Here is a 19,166-nt window from a genome sequence, read left to right on the forward strand (position 1 = left end):
CCCAGGGGTCGAATCAGAGTCTCCTGCATTGGCAAGCAGGTTCTTTACCACTGCGCCTCCAGGGAACCCATATTTGGGTCATTGCAAAGCAAAGGAAGTGGATATGAAGAAGTTCAATTATGGGACCCTTGAACTTAACCTGAGTTCTGGATACTGACATCAACCACCTACTTTATACATCCACTAGCTTATGAACATTACTTTGCCAACAAAGATCCATATAGGCAAAGCTATGGTTTTTCCAGTAGTCAGGTATGGATGTGAGAGTTGGCCCATAAAGACTGAGAACTGAAGAATTAATGCTTTTGAACTGTGGTGTTGGAGAAGACTCTTGTGAGTCCCCTGGACAGCAAGGAGATCAAACCAGTCAATCCTAAAGGAAATCAACCCTGAATATTCACTGGAAGGACTGATGCTAAAGCTGAAACTCTAATACTTTGGCCACCTGATGTAAAGAACTGACTCATTTGAAAAGACTCTGATGCTGGGAGAGATTGAAGGCAGGAGGAGAAGGGGACGACAGAGGATGAGATGGTTGGATGGCATCACCGACTCAACGGACATGAGTTTGAGCAAGCTCCAGGACATAGTGAAGAACAGGGAAGCCTGGCATGCTGTAGTCCACAGGGTCCCAAAGAGTCGAACATGATGACTGAGTTACTGAATAACAAAGCTTATGAAAAGTCATCTCAAACTTAACAACCTAAACAGAACTCTGGAATTTTTCCCAGTCCCACTGCCGTGTCAGTGGGACCACAGTTTACACGAATAATTGTGTTCAGGATTCCCAGACAATGACTAGCAGCAAAAAAGATGGTGAAACAAGGCCAGATAGGAAGTGATGAAGAGGAATCCACGCTTGTGAGGACAGGCACCAAGAAGCCCATGCAAGAAGGACAAGGCTGCAGTTCCAGGATCCTGCTGTGTGTTGAAGGATGTACAATATTGGTGATGGAGGGAGGGGGCAGCAGATCCTTGGCTACACTGGGCCCTCCCATTCAAGCTGGACCTCTCAGTCTCATCTTCCCTTCTCACACCTTCCTTGGGTTTGCAAATATTTACTTAAATGTATCTTCAGCAGGAATGGGCTTCCCTGGTGGCTCAGACGGTAAAAAATCTGCCTGCAATGCAGGAGAGCCAGGTTCAATCCCTGGGTTGGGAAGATCCCCTGGAGAAAGGGAATGGCTACCCACTCTAGTATTCTTGCTTGGAGAATTCCATGGACAGAGATGCCTGGAGGGTTATAGTCCATGGGGTCACAAAAAGTCAGACACGACTAAAGCAACTAACATATGACATAACTTAATCAGCAGACTAGCTACATAATCCGTGGGACCCATGACAAAATGAACATGGGAGCATGCTCAGTCGCTCTATTCATGTCTGACTCTTTGTGACCCCATGGACTGTAGACTCCCAGGCTCTTCTATCCATGGGATTCTCCGGGCAAGAATACTGGAGTGGGTTGCCATGCCCTCCTGCAGGGGATCTTCCCCACCCTGGGATCGAACCCATGTCTCCTGTGTCTCCTGTATTGCAGGGAGATTCTTTACCACTGAACCACCAGTGAACCCCAAACATGGGAGGCATCCCATTTAAAAATCATTAAGAACTTCAAGATGGTGATAGCAAATGTTAATCCAAGTTCAGGACCCTTCTAAGCAGGGGGCCTGGGTCATGCACCCGTGAAGCCCACCCTTCTCTGCGTTCAGAGCCCCAGCAATGCACAGCCAAATGCCATCAACCTCCCTTCTCATGTCAGCTGCTTCTCTGAGACCCCTTCACCATCTGTTTCTTAGAGTTGTGACCATCTTAGTGATATAAAAATTTCATTTATATTGAGCTTTTTATTGTCTTGAAGTCTGAGAATGGATTTAGATACATTTTAAGTAGTTAGATTCCTGCTGATATGAAACACGCAAAGTTGGTTTCAGCCACACAAAAAGGCAAGTCCATGGACCTTTTGCTTGACCTGGTCTCAGGATAACCCACAGTGGTCTGGATGCAGGTCACTTCTCAAATTGACATGAAGGCACAGGCTTGTTCCAAGAGCCCTTTCTTTCCTCCTTGATTTACGGTCACTTAACAAGACTATGCTTGTTGACTAAGTCCCTGGGTGGAGATAAATGGAATTCCAATCACAGTCTTAAAGGGCCAGAGAAAACAATTCCTCAGAAATATTCACACACTAATATCCTCCTTGGCTTCCCAGGTAGCTCAGTAGTAAAGAATCCATGTGCCAGTGCAGGAGACAGGAGTTCAGTCCCTGGATTGGGAAAATCCCCTGGAGAAGGGAAGGGCAACCCACTTCAGTATTCTTGCCTGGGAAATCCCATGGACAGAGGAGCCTGGTGGGCTACAGGCAGTGGGGCCCCAAAGAGTTGGGCACGAGTTAGTGACTAAATAACAACAATGTCCTCCTTTAAAATGCTCTGCTTTAGAATTCAGAGACTATCTGAGACCTTTATCATAGAATGTTCCAGAAGATGGAAAAGACTCATGGATAAACATATACTTTCTCTCTTTCTACCATTCAAAGCCTCTTGAGATAGTGGCTCTTATAATCTCATTCACAGATTAAAGAAATCAATCTACTTAAAGACATAACTGTTTTACCACATGCAGCACTTTGGGGGAGAAGAGTTCCCTTCGACTTTGCACTTTTTGACAAGTAACACACATCCCAGGCTTTCCTTTAGTTGCAGCAAGGCCACTCTGTCACTGGATGTGAGGTCATTTCCCCCCTTGTCTCTCTCCTCCTTATGTAGGTTCTAATCTACCCCTGGGCATTAAGGCAACATGACATAAGAATATATTTTCTAAATTTGCATAAAATGAGAGCTTCACAGATGGGCAGCACATGGTTCCCATAAGTCCAGTGTGAAAATGGCTCGATAACACTTGTCGCTACACACATTCTTTCCACATTTCTGGCACACGTACATCTTAAACAAACAGGAATTGCGACAAGCAAAACAGATGGGCAACAAAAAAAAAGTTTCCAAGGCACGCATCCCAAAATTCTTCCTTGAACATGGTACTGTATCACTTGTCACAATAAATCTGAAAGTAGTTTGGGTATTAACAGACAGTCTTTGCTGGAGGGGAAAGCTCAAGATATTCATTTCTATCGCTCAGGAGGAAACACCAGGAACACCTTTGCCTCTCCTAATTATGGGAGACAGGCTCCAAATCACCCTTCTGCATAGTGGTGGCTCGTTAAGTCTGTAGGAAACATCCCTTGGTGTCCTCAGCTTTTGTCAGTCCACGGAAATAGAAGTGGTATAACTAGAGAGTGGACCAAAGCATATTTCACAGTTCACACACTGTCAAATGTATTTCTTGATTTATCTGAAGCTCCACTCTACCAGGTAGCTTCTATCCAAATGCGCTCACCTCCCCATTGAAGAATAAGATACACTGACAAGGTTTCCACTTGTGCAGCCAACTCCACTTTCCTCAAGAGTTACAGGCACCATGACAGCTCTAACCAGATTTCTAAATTTCTCAAAGTACTTGGGAGGAAGCTAAAAGAACATGTGATGAGAAGTTAGGAAACCAGGGCTTTGGTCCCACCTTTATCACAGGCTACCTGAGTGGACTGAGCAAACCATCTACCCTCCCTGAATGTCCGTTGTTACCTGTCTAGTTGGTCCACCACGTGGTCCGGTCTCTCTCCCCACTGCTATCCTGGCAACTTATCCCTTAAACTTGAAGACTCAGGGAACTTTGGAGCCGACGTCTATTCAGTCACGACTGCCGTTCCAGGCACTTAGGGCTCTGGGTGCCAAGTCAACAGAGATGCTAGCACCTGTGTTGGGGTGCCCCTCCCCCACCTCCTTGCTTGCTCCACCCTTAGACAAGTCCTGTCCCCACAATCACTCCTCTTCCTCTCCCGCCCCCACAGCTAAAGGCGTCCCTCAGAGCCCGGAAGATGGCAGAGTCTCCGCACATTTTCCAGATTCAGGATTTTTAGCTTGTATGGGGCACCAAAATTTCAGTCAACATCTTACATTTTTCAGGACACCCGTCTTTCTCCTGCCTTGAAAGCTACGGGGAATGATGCTCACCATTTACATCTCTAACCAGGGCAAGCAATAACGCAAGCCACAGCTTGTCCAGGAAGCCTTATGTGCTTGACTTGGAAGCTTATCACAGACAGTGTATCAAAATGAAGTCATAATATTTCCACCTCTAGAAGCTGAAATCACTAAAAACCTTCTAAAACATCATTTTTCCAAGTTTTTTAAATTTGCTCTACATACTATGTTTAAAACTTAAATAAATGAACAGATAATTAAAAGTTCCCCAATTAATCACAGCTAACATTTATTGGTGTTAGCATACCTGATGCATCAGACACTGTACAAGTCTTTTACGTTAATCAACTCACTTAATCCTCTTAACAACCCTATGAGATAGGTAGGGACAATTCATTGTCCCCATTTTATAGATGAGAATGTTGAGGCACAGAAGGCTTAAGCCATTGCCCTTGGTCACACAGCTAGAAAGTGGGAAATCCATTTTCAATCCTGTGTAGTCTGGCTTTAAGATTAATATTCTAGAGGGTTTTGTCATTCTTGTCTTGTTTTTACAGTTGGTCTTATTTTCCTTTTGCATGTTTTATGACATGAAAAAACATCCACAAGTGGAAATGGGTTTATATTTGATCTAATCATTTCTCTTCCAACACAGTTATGGTATTCTGTGATGAAAATCAATGTTGAAATTGAAGTCTCTGTAATTCAGCAAGATTCTTGGTTATCAAAGGGAGATGTTCCCTGTCTTCTACTTACTAATGAAGTGAATTCTGTTTTTCAAAGAAAGTATGATAAGGATTAAAGCAAAGGGAAAAGATGGTAGTGAGGAACCTCTTTGCAGGGCAGCAATGGAGACACAGGCATAGAGAACAGACTTGTGGACATGGTGGGGGAGGAAGGGGAGGGTGGGATAAATGGAGAGAGTGGCAAGGAAAAATATACACTGCCATATGGGAAACAGATAGCCAGTGGGAATGTGCTGTATGGTTCAGAGAGCTTAATCGGGTGCTCTGTGACAACCTAGAGGGGTGGGATGGGGTGGGAGATGGGAGGGAGGCTCAAGAAGGAGGGGCTATATGTATACCTATGGCTGATTCATGTTGATGTATGGCAGAAACCAACACAATATTGTAAAGCAGTTATCCTTCTTGAGAAGGAAACGGCAACCCACTCCAGTACTCCTGCCTAGAGAATTCCGTGGACAGAGGAGCCTGGTGGGCTGCCATCTATGGGGTCGCACAGAGTTGGAAACGACTGAAGTGACTTTGCATGCATGCATTGGAGAAGGAAATGGCAACCCACTCCAGTGTTCTTGCCGGGAGAATCCCAGGGACAGAGGAGCCTGGTGGGCTGCCGTCTATGGGGTCGCACAGAGTCAGACACGACTGAAGCGACTTAGCAGCAGCAGCAGCAGTTATCCTTCAGTTAAAAATAAGTATTTTTTTTAAAAAAAAGCAAAGGAGATTTCTAAATAACTTTAGTATAATGTCTATATATGTACAATATATTCTGTATTTTGACGAAAAATTTCCCTTGGGCAGTGCAATTTTGTTGTGCTCATGTCAAATGAGTTTTTGTTGCTGACACACCAGGTGTGAGGGTGGGGAGTGACACAGAAAGGCATAAGATTCGGGGACAAAAGAAGCCAGTCTAGACAAACAACTTGTCACAGACAACCCACGAAACTGGGCAGTCCACCAACAGATCGTCAGTGGTTCACCCGGGAAAGAATTAATAAATACCCCAAAAACGTTCCCCCCACCAGCATTTCTAAAGTCTTCATCACAACGAAAGCATTCAGATTTACAGTATTTTCAACACTAAGTCATGTATTTGATTCACCAAATTAACTTTCTAAACTCCACAGTCACCTCAAAAACTACTTGCAAGAAAATGTCAGTGTGACATCATGGTGGGCCACAGGGGACAAATTCCAATAATTCAGAACACTCTGGTGGAATCTTTTCCTTCCTGTTTGCAGGAAAAGGCAAGCTGAGGGAGCCAAATCCTTCATCCAGATAATTAGCAACTATCCAATCTGTTAATTGAGGACGTCTGTGCCAAGCCTGCTTGGCAACCTCAGTCAAACAGTTGTAGGTGGTCAGTCAGTCAGTGGAGCCGTGGAGTGCCAGCGTGCTCGGCCTTGCAGTAAGAACTCTGCATTAAAGACAGTTCAGATGTGCTCTTTGACCTGGAAGAATAAATGTGCTAAATTGTTAGGAAATTGGCTGTTTTAGTCCTAAATTTAGTAATGCTAAGAACAAAATGATTTCCTTAACCTTGGCTCGTTTTATGATCGTCAATGAAAAAAAAGCCTGCCTTCTCTCTTACTGCTGTAACTTCGGCGGCATTTTCAAGCATCAGGTGCTATGGTGTCTAAACACAGGTAAATGACCACAGGTGGAAAGTTAATTGGAACAGAACAGAGTTGCACTGTGGAGATTTTTCAGAAGACTCCTCTAAGTTTCTGGAGTATTTCTACAGCATTAGATGCAATAACCTGGTCTCTTCCTACTGACCATTCATGACCATCACATGACTAATGAGGACATCTCCAGCTAGAAAGGTAGCTTAGAGAGAAAGACAGCGACCCAGGGGAAAGAGTGAGCCTGAGTGAGGAAAACTAAATACCCCCAGAAGTGTCTAACAGACAAACTATAGACCCCAGTCCGTCTGGAGGATAATCATTATCAAATTTTTGGTATTCCAATAAAAATGAAGATTGAAGGCAGGAAGCGAGCGGGAGTCTTTCAAAACCAGGGTCAGCCTTCATGAGTTCCAACTTGGTAGTAAAACCATGTTTGTCACACATGTGAAAAGTGAGCAAGATGCAGCCACAACTTATGTGCATGTACATACCTCAACTGCAACACATTTGAAGGGTTTTTAGTGTGTTGTTAACTACTTTACAGTTTAAAAAAAATAGTACTTGACATTTGGAAGTGAAATGATATGTGCAAAACATTAGTCAGATGGTGCTTTTTGGTTTGTGAATGAACTGTATGTAGTCTGATCAAATTCGATCCAAAGTTTAGTGCCATCAACTTTTCAGTCAGGGTCCACAAACAATACACTCCCAGAGCATCTGATATTTTAACTGTATAAACCACCCAAATCAGGAAAATTGCTGATAGCACATTGGGAATGGGAGACAGCTTACTTAACGAGAGAAAGAAAAAAAAAAAACTCCCTCAAGAAGGAAATGGCAGTCTGTACTGCACAGGTTAGACTTGCTAGAATGCAAGCCCAGGTCCCCGTGGGTCCATTGCTTGGTTCTGGATGGTACTTCCGGCATACTGTAGGTGCACCATAAATGCTCACAGGCTCTGCAGGCAGAACGCCCTGCCTGCTCATATTCCCACTGCCGCATTTACCAGCTGTCAGACCTGGCAGAGTTACTAACCTCCTACACTTTTCACAGTAGCATGCCCGTCATGGGGCAGTGGGAAGGAAAGAACCTGATTTCCTTTAATGCTCAGCACATTGTGAGCACCCCCAAAAAGGGTCACTTCAGTGATCACGTAATAATTTGGGTGTGTGTGGGTCCTTTGTTTGAAAGAACTCCAGCTTTTTCACATATACAATCTTCCTATTATGGAAAGAAACGGGGACTTTTATTTCATCTTCACAGCATAAAGTTAAGGATACACATTTTTTTTTTTTTTTTTTTTGGTTTAAGAAATAGCCAACCTGGAGTTTAGGAAACGGAGTCTGATTGCAATTCTTCTCGAACGTCAACACTTGGAAAACCAGAGACTACAACGACACTGTGAAACGCTGCAATGATATCAATCATGTTGATCTGTCTAAAATAACGGTGCTATCTCAACCCTTAAGCTACACCTCACAACTAATTTTAAGCAGCAAATCCTCAAGTAAGGCTCTTCCTGGCAAAATGGTGAGTTAGAAAGTGTGGCTCATTCAATCCGTTCCCTCCCACTCTATTTTTATTTTGTTCTAAAATAGCGTCGCATGCTTTCTTTTTCCAACCTAAAACAACACAGCATTCAATAAATATATAGTGAATAAATTAATAAACACATTCTACCTCAGCAATCTGTTTTCCTAACTTCCTTTTAAATTTTATTCAAAGATAATGACAGGGCATCATCTAAGTCTAAATCTCTACCTCAGGGACTTCTCTGGTAGTACAGTGGCTAAGACTCCATGCTCCCAATGCAGCGGGCCCAGGTTCGATCCTTGGTCAGGGAACTAGATCCCACATGCTGCAACTAAGACCTGGAGCAGCCAAATAAATAAGTAAAAGTAAATATTAAATAGATAATCTCTACCCCAGATGTTGCATATGGTGTGACATGGTCCCAGCACTGCCCTGGTCTGGGTCTCCTCACACCAGGCTTAGAACGGGCCTGATGTTTGAAGTGTCCTTGTGTCTCCAGAGACAGGGTGGCATGCGGACAAGAAACCTAAGGAGACACAAAATGAGCATCCCAGGATCTGGGAGAAGGCTGTAGGACTACTGATTCCCACTGTCCTTCCGTGGCAATCCAGAAGACCACAAAATTGTATCAACACAAAACACATTCATTGACAAACTGGGAAGAATATCCTATAGTGCTATGTGTAAAATGCGGAATATATGTTTATTTGTATGTTGTACATGGTGAATCTGGGCTTCCTTGGTGGCTAGACGGTAAAGAATCTGCCTACAGTGCAGGAAACCTGGGTTCAATCCCTGGGTCAGGAAGATCCCCTGCAGAAGGGAATGGCTACCCACTCCAGTATTTTTGCCTGGAGAATTCCATGGACAGAGGAGCCTGGCGGCCTACAGTCCATGGGGTCATACAGAGTCAAACATAACTGGGTGACTAACACCTTCACTTTCACTTCACTTTCACACACATGGCAAATAGTCATGTCCTGCTCTTTGCAACCCTATGAACTGTAGCCTACCAGGCTCCTCTGTCCATGGGATCCTCCAGGCGAGAATACTGGAGTGGATTGCCATTTCCTTCTCCAGGGGATCTTCCTGACCCAGTGATCGAACCCATATCTCTTATGTCTCTGGCATTAGCAGACAGGTTCTTTACCACTAGTCCTTATTTCTGTATAACCTCATCTTAAATAATGACATCTGCAGTGACCCCATTTCCAAATAAGAAGGTCACATTCTGAGGTGCTGGGGTTATAATGTCAACATATATTTTTATGGTGGGTACAATTCAACCCATAACAAAAGCAAACCTTGAAACAGACTTGCATGTGTTGCCAAGTCTAACAGAAATAGTAGAATGCCTTTGGCTCCACAAGCTGTCTGACTGTTTGGTCAAAGTGTTTTAATGTCTCTGGATGTTTCTTAAAGTATGAATTTTCCACAATAATTATCAATGTCTCCAATCTGGAATTCAGAGTTGATCTGAGTAGAAAATATCTCTAAGCAGCGGAAAATAACTTCGGGGTTCTCACATCTCCCAGGAAAAGTTATTTATGAAACTGTTGACTACAATGGTGTGTTGAGCCATATGTTTTTTTATTTTTTTAATTTGAATCATGTTTTTTAGGGACTGCCTGGCAGGGCTATCTTTTTGATATGATCTAGAAGGAAAACCCTGAGTGATGATAGGGAAAGTTTTTAGTTTAGTCTTTTCAAATCTATAGTTAGAATTGAATGAGTATTGTATTTTTTGTCAATTTATTAATTTGTGTTTGATCTGCATTCCTCCAGGGATCTTTCATGGTGTGGTTCTTGTAACTACAAATACTACAATGAAGATTCGTTATTGAGAAAGAGTTAAAACACTAAGCAACTGAACAAGGGGGAAACAAATTTAAGAAAGACATTTTTATGGACCAAAAGAAGATTTTTTTTTAAATTTCAAGAGAAAAGCACCAGATTATTGTTTTCTTCTCAGGGTCAAAAGAGGAGTGGATCAGAAAGTTGACTGAGTACTTCTTTCTCACTGAATATTGAGGCTGCGTGTCTGAAAAAAAAACCATCGAAACATGCGATTGACTATTCCCTGCCTGACACTTAGTGGTAACTTGGAAGAACTGCAGTTTTGACCTGTGGGAGGGAGCTCCATGGGAAACCACAAGGAGGAAAAACACTGCTTTGGGGTTTATTGTTCTCTGGATTCACAGGAACCTAAATGGATAATCAACAACTGACCCTTGAAAGTTGGAAGGCAGGCTGTAGACATAAAGCCTAGAAAACATCTGATTCCCTGTCATGCTTCAAGAGAAACCCAAAAGGAGGAGACAGGAAAGTGTGTTTTCATATTTGCTCTTTTAGTATTATGTCACTTTTCTCATCTGATTATTTTATGAAGAAAATAATGAAAATCAATGTAGAGCTTTGCCATGAAAAGAAAAATTCAGGGCAAGAACTTAAAAAAAACAAACAACAGGGACTTTCCTGGGAGCCCAGTGGTTACGACTTCACCTTCCAGTGCAAGGGGGCACAAGTTCGATCCCTGGTCCGGGAGTTAAGATCCCACTTGCCTCATGGCCAAAAAACCAAAACACAAAATAGAAGCAATATTGTAACAAATTCAATAAAGACGTTAAAAATGGTCCACATTAAAAAAAAAAAAAAAACTTCAAAAACAAAATTAGCTGGGATTATAAATGGGTATCACCTTTCTGGAATCCTGTTTGGCAAGCTGTATAAAAAATATTTTTGAAGAACTGCCTCCTTTCTTGTTACTGGACTGAATGTTTGCGTCCTCCCCCAACCTGCCTAGATTCATCAAATTCACCTCTTGAAACCGAATTCACAGTGTCCTGGTATTTGGGGGTGGGGTTCTTGGGAAGTGATTAGGTCTGCAGTCTGCTGGTTTGAAGACGGCTCTGACCAGAATTCTGATTTTAAACTTCCAACCTCCAGAATGGTGAGAGATAAATGTCTGCAGTTTATAAGCCATCCAGTCTAGTGGTATAGTACATTCCCTACACAGGAACCTTCAAGTTGAGAATGTTCAAAAATGCTAATGGGAATCCCATATCTCTGTGACCTGAGACAGGTTTCTTAGGTATTCTGAAATTTACTAACCCAATCTGAAATACAGGATTAGGATTGTTTCCACAATCCTAATCTCTCTGATTACCCGACAGGGTTACGATGAGGATCAGATAAACTAGCAAATGTAAACAATGCATTAGAAACTTCAACTTATGATCCCAATGGAAGGTGACTACATGACCTTTTAATTTTCACTGTGTGACCTTCACACGGTAGGGAAATCCAGGGGCGTGCTGGTATTATTGACACACTCACAGTACACACCTGCCTAAATCAGAGCTCAGCTAAGAACACCACACTGGAGAAGGCTGAGAAGTGGGTGAGCTTGCTCTTCAACCTAGATCAAAGTCCCAGGCCCTCTGTGCATGGCTTGCCAATCGGTTCTGTCACCGTTCCCCTCCTCTACCTCTAATTCACTGACAGGGGTGGGAAGACAGTTGGAGGGAGCTATGGAGTTGCCGGGCTTCCTCCCAAACCAAGCCAGGTGAATGTGTGCTGAGCATCCCTTCCCCAAAGAGGATTATTGAGCATTGACCCTAGATCTGCCTGTAGTGAGTGCTAACAGTGCTGGGCGTGCTCTCAAACACACTGACTGGATTATTCACTGGACAACCATGTTGGTTTTTTTCCAGCAATTATTTTAAAGATTACAATGTGAATTCTTAACTTATTACAGACTACTTTCAATGAATACTTCTACCAGTCCCTCCAAAACAATACAAGAACCTTCCAACCATTTATTTACCCCTCTCTGCCTCTTGTCTTATTTTTGTCATGTGTTAGATCTCAATATCTATCTACCTGTCTGTCTGTCTATTCTAAAGGTCACAAGATGTTACTAGTGTTTGAGATAGCTAATATTTATTTACATTTATCTACATGTTTATTCTCTTGGGCTCCAAAATCACTGTGGATGGTGATAGCAGCTATGAAATTAAAAGACGCTTGCTCCTTAGAAGAAAAGCTATGACAAACCTAGACAGTGTATTAAGAAGCAGAGACATCACTTTGCCAACAAAAGTCCATTTAGTCAAAGGTATGGTTTTTCCAGTAGTCATGTACAGATGTGAAAGTTGGCCATAAAGAAGGCTCAGTGCCGAAAAATTGATGCTTTCAAACTGTGGTACTGGAGAAAACTCTTGAGAGTTCGTTGGATTGCAAGGAGATCAAACCAGTCAATCCTAAAGAAAACCAACTGAATATTAATTGGAAGGACTGATGCTGAAGCTGAAGCTCCAATACTTTGGCTGCCTGATTCAAAGAGCCAACTCATTGGAAAAGACTGAGGGCAGGAGGAGAAGGAGGCAGCAGAGGATGAGATGGTTGGATGACATCATCAAAAAAATCAGAAGTTGGGATCTCATTGACTGAACTTAAATTTGGTGAGCCATTTTGGTTTGCCCTTGACCCTGAGTCACAAGGGTGCTGTGACTCTGGAGTAGTCTTTGAATTCTCTGTAGCTGTTTCTCCGCTTGTAAAAGGAAAGAACTGGTCTCACTGAGTTGAAACATCTCCAGCTCTAAAACATCTACTCTGAACTTCATCAAAAAATCTTGTATCACATTTCCTAGAGTATACACACACACACACACATATAGCTCCTGACAAAATATAGGCTACGATTACTCTTTATAATTGCCGTATTTTTCTAACAGATTGATTTGTTTTTAGAAAACTGTCAACTTTTCAAAACCCGAAGAATGATATACTCCTACAAGAGGTGAAGGTTATCGGAAAGAAACTTGCCAAAAATTAGACAAAACCACTCCTGTTGGAAAAGGCTGTGTTCCAAGCGTGAATCAGGGCCAATCCTCAGTAATAATTGACAATTATATCTGCCCTTTAGTTTGATTCATTTCACAGGATTATTATTGCTGACACATTTTATAATTTGACTCTAACATCTCCCATGACTCTACTAATCCCAAACACATACTTCTTCAAAGGATTGCACCTTTATAAGCCCCCAAATGCTTCCTTAGTGGCCCTTCTTAACTGAGTGAAAGAATGTTTACTTTTTAAAAACACCTAAACTTTATCATCTCCATACTTGGCTGATTTTCTTCAAACACAGGAAGACATCATTAAACTACGGCTTGAACATCAGTTTTAGAAATAAGCTCCACTGGGCAATATTTGTGAATGTTGAGTTCTTAAATGATTTAAATGCAGCTTCACTCACATCTGCAATAATTATCACCACCAAAGAGAATATTTTTTTAGAGAACAAGATGTTAATGTTCTGAAGAATTTACCAAATAAAAGCTGGGCTGCTTTCTCCCATGAAGTTTTCAGTGAATTGCTACAGACTCCTAATGACCTCATCAGGAAATCTCTGTTTGAGGTACAGAAGAAACTGGGAACAAATTATGATGATATCTAGCATAATATTGGGGAAAATGTAAGAAACATACTCTACTGCTTCATTCTAAAGGCATAATGAATGTCAGGAAAGTGCTTCAAGTCGTAACGTATGTTTTTCTCCTAAAGCATAGGAAAGTGAATAACCCCTTTCCCAATAATATGTGGGGTCCCCTTTTAGATCCAGATAGAAGCTGTACTGCACATATTCAATATACATGCATGTACTTGTAAACTTTGGTTGTAACAATGCATTGATGGAATGTTAGCTACCCTGTGGAAAATGGAGTCCATTTGGGCAAGAATGGGTGCAAGTGATGAGTGAGTTGTTGAAAACATAGCACTTATTGAAAATGTCTTACAAGCTTGCCAATATTCTAAGTGCCTAAGAAATAGTATTTTATTGTTTCGCTTAATACCTCTTTAGATAGGTACAATTATCAACAATGCTTCCGTATTACAGATGATAAAACCTAGGTGAGAAGAGACCAGATCACTTCCTCAAGGCCACAGTTATAAGACTCAGATCCAGGATCCGCACTTCAGCATTCTGTCTCCAGCCTGTGCTGGAACACCGTGATGGACCACAGTCCTGTCTGAGAGAGATGGTGGTCATGTCGACTGGGGGTGGGGGCACTGGAGATGGAAGGAAGCTGAATGACCGGAGACACATCTATGCTTACATTCATCTACCAGAGTGGGAAGTGGGAAACAATGCTGATATCCACCGTTTAGAGGTTGACAAGTATTTGCATATTCCTATAAAAGAACACTGTGTAGCTCTTCAAAATCAACTTTTTAAAAATTACATTTAATAATAACAAGCATAAAAGGTATCATTTATTCTTGACTGAGAACATCACACTAAATGAAAAACGTCAGCATATAAAATACACATCTTGGATGATTCCATTTGTGATAAATGTATGTGAGTACATGCATAGGTGTACAACACTAAAAAGATTAGACAGTCACACAAAATGGACTGGGAGTTGGGACTCTGTGTAATGTATATTTTCTGTTCTGCACTGTGGGTGCATGCATGCTCAGTCATGTCCAGTTCTATGCAACCCCACAAACTGCAGCCCATCAAGTTCCTCTGTCCATGGGATTTTTTCAGGCAAGAATACTGGAGTGAGTTGCCATATCCTACTCCAGGGGATCTTCCCGACCCATGGGTCAAACCCTCCTCTCCTGCGTCTCCTGCATTAGCAGGCGGATTCTTTACCACTGAACCACCTGGGAAGCTCCTTTGTACCATCTTTTCCCAATTATTTCTGCATGAATTGTTTGTATAATGAAAACAAAACTGTTTGGAGAGAATAAAAGGATAATCAAGCCACCATTCAATCCAGAGAGGGGATTCTCTTGTGGTCCAGTGGTTAAGACTCTGGGCTTTCACTGCCATGCACCTGGGTTCAAACCCTAGTCAGGAAACTAAGATCCCACATCCCACTAGGCAAGGTAAAAAAAAGAAAAAACAAACACTGAGAAAATATAGGAAAGAAATAAAGAAAATTCACCCGTCACACCATTATCTTAAAAAAAAAAAAAAAAAAAAAAACACCTTCACAGTTCAGTCCTGAGGACCAAAAGGACCAGTAGAGATCCAAGACATGGGCTGACTGGGATGGCAAAAAGGGATTCATGCCAGGTCAGCCCTGCGGCTACAGGCAAGTCCCCCGGGCTTGGTAAGCACCACAGAGGCACCTCAAGAAGCTGGGCTTGCCAAGATGTGATCTTCAGTGTCGGCCCCCAGAGAAAACTGCAGAGCCACACACTACAGCACCAGAGAGGATGAAAGTAATTCATCCAGAGCCCCACTTGCAGCCTAGAAACTTGTGCACTGAAGATGGGCATTGGAGAAGACAGGAGAGGAAGTGGGGAAGACAGAATAAAAAGAGGGCCAGGGTAGGGCAGGTGGAATTTTATGTCCTTGATTCATTTCCCTGGTAGGCAGTCCAAATGTAATTTGCACAAAGGTGCTCTACGTGTCAGGTGCAGCCAAGACTGCAAGATGAGCTGAGGCCAAACATGGAGGGGCTTTGGAGTCCAAAGTCATCACGACCCAAAATTGAGAGAAACTACTAGAGGAGGGGATCTTGACAGATGGACAGGATTTTCATTGGAGAAGTGGACAGACAGGAGGCAATCTTGTACTGGAGTGGAAAGAAATTTAAACATTGAAGTTCAAGGTGGGGTCATTACTTTGACCTTGAAAACCTACTGAAGCTTGAGAAACCCTGGGCTTTTACCTTCAAGGCATCGACAACCAGCACAAGGGCAATAGCATAAAAAAAGATCCTGTAACAAGATGCTTTTTCCTTTGAAGGCCTCCTTTCTCCTGCTTCCTTTCAAACCATCAGCTCCCTGGTTCTACACTGACTTTTCAGAATAGGCATCCCAATTCAGACTCTCTTCTCCAGGGACAGAACTGGAGCTCTAGTAGGACCCATACAGTGGCAGATTTCCTTTTCTCAGGCTCAAAAATCACTGTGGACAGTGACTGCAGCCAGGAAATTAAAAGACACTTGCTCCTTGGAAGAAAAGCTACCAAAAATCTAGACAAAGCAGAGATATCACTTTACTGACAAAAGTCTGTATAGTCAAAGCTATGTTTTTTCCACTAGTCATGTACAGATGTGATAATCGACCATAAAGAAGGCTGAGAGTCAAAGAATTGATGATTTTCAGCTGTGGTGCTGGAAAAGACTCTTGAGAATCCCTTGGACAGCAAGGAGATCAAACCAGTCAATCCTAAAGGAAATCAACCCTGAATATTCATTGGAAGGACAGATACTGAAGCTGAAACTCCAATCCTTGGATGCAAAGAGCCAACTCACTGGAAAAGACCCTGATGCTGGCAGAGACTGAGGGCAGGAGGATAAGGAGGTGACAGAGGATAAGGTGGTTGGATGGCATCACTGACTCAATGAGTTTGAGCATGAGTCAGACATAAGTTTGAGCAAACTCTGGGAAATAGTGAAGGACAGGGAAGCCTGGCGTTCTGTAGTCCATGGAGTCACAAAGAGTTGGACATGACTTAATGACTCAACAACAACAACATCAAGGACCCATATGCTACATAAGGGACCACATCTTCAACTCAAGCTTCACCAAGAACCATCACCATCTGGTGTATTCTATCCACGGAACAGACAGATCAGGTAAAACTTTTGTTTGTTATTTCAAACGTGCTCTGCCGAGAACATGTCCATTTTCCCTCATGCAGGCTTGAGCAGAGGTTGCTTTTCTTGGACAATTGCAACCTCTAGTCCATTTGCATGCTGTTAGCCTTCCACTTTTCTGCAGAGAGGTTTTTATTGCCAAGCACGTTTCCATGATTTATTAGCTAGTCCTCCACTAAAGGAAAAGTTGTTATTTCCTCCATGTTTATGGATGATAAAAAAGAAAAAACAGAGCTACAGATTAGCCAAGTGTCTTCTCTAAGGTCATCCCACAAGTTTGAAGGACGGAGCTGTGGTTAGGACATGCACTTTCTGACTTGCCCCACCCCAAGAGGTCCACTGGGCGCCCCAGCCTCTCTGCAGGACAACATAACATGCCGTCAGGGGCAGATGCTGCCTGTCACGCTGACCATCCATCATACCCATAAGAAGATGCAGTTATAAAGAGGGATTTTGAAAAATAGCTCTTATCCAGGTGGCTAAAATCACTTTACTGAAACAAAGACTCAGAAATCAATGTTTGAATAGCGGTCACATTTTAATCCTCACCCAGTATCTCTCTGCTGACCACCCTTCACGACTCTGAGTCACCTTCCCCTGACATTAATGACAGGTCCCCAAAGAATGAAAAATAAGATCTTTTTTAGTATTTGTCTAAGCAATTAGGAAAGGAAAACTTGGAAAGAAGGTGAAGTCAGCTGCTGAATTATAAGAGCGAGGACCAAGATTTGGGGATTGTCCATGGCCCCAGATTTCTTGGAACCACTGCTCACCTCTGCCTCCTTCTACCAGTCCATTTTCTTTGTTAAAGAGCCATTTATCACAGGTGATTCATGAACGACTTTAAACGTCACCAAGAAAAATAGACCACAGAATTGATCAGAACAGTTCATAGAACAGTTACCCCAACTCATTATTACCCCAGTGAGGAAACTAATAGAAAAAGTTATGTGAATTCCTGAGGACTACATGGCTAGTTACAGGCAGCATAACATCTATAGATTCATTGTATAGATCTAGACATCTATTGCCTCCTAGCCTAGGGTCTCTTCTGCCACATACCCAGGACACAAGTCAGTTAACAATAGTTAATCATCTGCTCAATAAATTCTCAGTAAGGGCCTACTAGGTATCAAGTGTGTGTATGTGGGTGGGTGGGTGTGTGGGTGCTCAGTCTTGTTCAATTCTTTGCAACCCCATGGACTGTAACCCACCAGGCTCCTCTGTCCATGGAATTTTCCAGGTAAGAATACTGGAGTGGGTTGCCATTTCTTTCTCCAGGGGATCTTCCCAACCCAGGAGTTTGGCAAAATACATCCTTTGCCTTCAAAATACCTATCATCTAAAGAAATGACAGCCATATGTTATCTGATTAATAATTCCAATAGATTTAAATTTTTTCCATAGATAAGAGCCTGAGAGGTAAAAACAGATTTGACTGACTTGATTTTTTAATTAAATCATTTTTATTTGAGTATAGTTGACACAGTATTATATTGGTTTCAGGTACAAAATATCTTCTATTTCTAATTATTTAAAAATTAAGGGAAACGTCTCTTAAGGGACACAAAGGGAAAGGGCATTGGCATAGACTGTAGAAAGCCAGCACTTCCCTGTTCCTTCCCCGTTTGCCACTAGTGCCCCACACCCACATGCTAAGCCCCCTTCAATTCTGAGACTGTGAATAGGCAGGACTAAAATGGAGACTCATGGTAGGACTGCTACGTGGAAATGGGTTGTTGCAAATGGATGTCATTCATGATGGAAAGGATAGATTATTTTCAAATGCAAAAGTGTTCTTGAGCAGTTGAAGCAGGAAACATCACTTAACTTCCCCCAACCTCCCACGTCCTGTATCCTACAATTCTCACAGGATGTAGCAGCGGTTCAGGTCGGGTCAGTGTTGTGTGTGCGCCTGTGAAGATGCATAGAAAAGACTCATGCATGGAAGAGTCTCCCTCTGGGCTCCTCCACCATAGTAAAGACCGAAGGGAGCCAAGCTGAAAGTCTGAGCTTCAGCACAGTCCTGGGAACTAAACCTTCTCAGAGATCTTTCCATATCTGACTACCTAGAGGAAGCTAGGATAGAGACCAAGAGCATCAGTCCCTTTATTGCAGTCTTTTAGGAGGACAGGTGGGGAAGGTATCATCCTTTCCAAGGAGTGGAGGAGGGCAGAGAAAAGACAGTGAGTGAGGGGAAGCCCCATGGGGTAATTTATAAAGGCCATTAGAAAACTATTGACAGGGGCCTTCCCTGGTGTTCCAGTGGTTAAGATTCTGCCTTCCAATGCAGGGGACATGGGTTTGATCCCTGGCTGGGAAACTAGATCCCACATGCTTCAGCGTAACTAAGTCCATGTGCCCTCAAACTGCAACAAAGACCCAGCTCAGCCAAAAATAAAAAGATAAATAATTTTAAAAGAGAAGTACTGACAAACCATCACATCAAAAATTATTACAAAAGTCAAAATATCATGGTGCTGGAGAGAATGCTGCAATAGGAGAGTCAATTTAAATCGTTAGTTTCCCAGAAATAACACTCAAAAGAACAATCTGGAAGAAGTGGGTTTCATGACAATGGTAAAAAGATCAAAG

This window comes from Dama dama, chromosome 21 (assembly GCF_033118175.1).
Source record: "Dama dama isolate Ldn47 chromosome 21, ASM3311817v1, whole genome shotgun sequence".
Lineage (NCBI taxonomy): Eukaryota > Metazoa > Chordata > Mammalia > Artiodactyla > Cervidae > Dama > Dama dama.